Consider the following 1,518-nt stretch of genomic DNA (forward strand, 5'->3'; position numbering starts at 1 on the left):
TGACTATTCAGTTTTAAATATCATTTATTGAACAGACTATCTTTACCCATTATATATGTTGGCCCCTGTCAAATATTAGGTGACTGTATGAAAGGATTTATTTCTGCGCTCTCAATTCTGTTCTACTTGTTTATTGGTCTATTTTTATGCCAGTATACTTTATTGTTTTGAGCATGAGGGCTTTGTAGTATAGTTTCAAATCAAGAAGTGTAATTTCGCTTCTTCATTCTTTCTCAGAACTGCTTTAATTATTTGTTGTCTTTTATGGTCTCATATAAATTTTAGGATTCTTTACTTCTGTAAAAAAATAATATTGGATTTTTTTTAAAGATTTTTTATTTATTTATTTGACAGAGAGAGATGACAAGCAGGCAGAGAGGCAGGCAGAGAGAGAAGAGGTAGCAGCTTCCTGCTGAGCAGAGAGCCTGATGCAGGGCTCGATCCCAGGACCCTGAACCCACTGAGCCACCCAGGCACCCCTAACATTGGATTTTTTATAGGAATTGAATTTAGAGATGGTTTTCGGTAGTATGGACATTTTAACAATGTTAATTCTTACCATTCATAAATATGAGCTATCTTTCCATTTGTGTCTCCTCCAATTTCTTTATCAATGTCATAGTTTATGGAGTACAGACCTTTCATCTTCTTAGTTAAATCTATTCCTAAGTATTTTATTACTTTTGATGCTATTGTGAATTAGATTGTTTTCTTTATTTTTTCAGATAGTTCATCATTAGAGTGTTACAATGCTCCTGTCTTGTGATTACTTTTGGCAGCACATATACTAAAATTGGAATGATGCAGAGAAGATTAGCGTGATCACTGAACAAGGATGACATGAAAAACTGGGAAGCATTCCATATTAAAAAAAAATGAAACAAAACAAAATTCTTGTCTTTTATATATTGATCTTGTATTTGGCAGCTTTACTAAATTTGTTTATTCAAATTTTTTTGTGAAGTTTTTTGGATTTTTAAAGTTCATGTTATCCAAAAAAAGAAAATTTTACTTCTTCCATTTTTTTTGGAGTCTCTTATTTCTTTGTGTTCCTTGTTTCTCTGGCTAGGACATCCAGTACTATGTCAAATGAGAGTAGTGAAAGTGGACACACTTGTCTTGTTTCTGATCTTTAAGGGGAAAACTTTCAAACTTCTTTGATTGAATATGAGATTAGCTCTGGGCTTGCAATATGTGTTTTTTCTTTAATGGATTTTTAAAATTATTTTTAAAATTTTTTTATAAACATATAATGTGTTTTTATCCCTAGGGGTACAGGTCTGTGAATCACCAGATTTACACATTTCACAGCACTCACCATCTCTCACCATAGCACCTGCCCTCCCCAATGTCCATACCCCCACCACCCCCACACACCTCCCCCCAGCAACCCTCAGTCTGTTTTGTGAGATTCAGTCTTTTATGGTTTGTCTCCCTCCCAATCCCATCTTCTTTTATTTTTCTTTTCGTACCCCCTAAACGCCTATGTTGCATCTCCACTTCATCATATCAGGGAGA

General features: G+C 34.4%; 1 non-coding gene across 1 annotated transcript; it reads left to right on the forward strand.

The window, feature by feature from the left end:
* Positions 1-762: 762 nt before the first annotated feature.
* Positions 763-870, forward strand: LOC132009303 (U6 spliceosomal RNA). The gene has a single exon (XR_009401857.1). It is a non-coding gene; the product is annotated as a U6 spliceosomal RNA (small nuclear RNA).
* The last annotated feature ends 648 nt before the right edge of the window (positions 871-1,518 follow it).

The sequence above is a fragment of the Mustela nigripes genome, unplaced genomic scaffold (genome assembly GCF_022355385.1).
Source record: "Mustela nigripes isolate SB6536 unplaced genomic scaffold, MUSNIG.SB6536 HiC_scaffold_12167, whole genome shotgun sequence".
Classification (NCBI taxonomy): Eukaryota; Metazoa; Chordata; class Mammalia; order Carnivora; family Mustelidae; genus Mustela; species Mustela nigripes.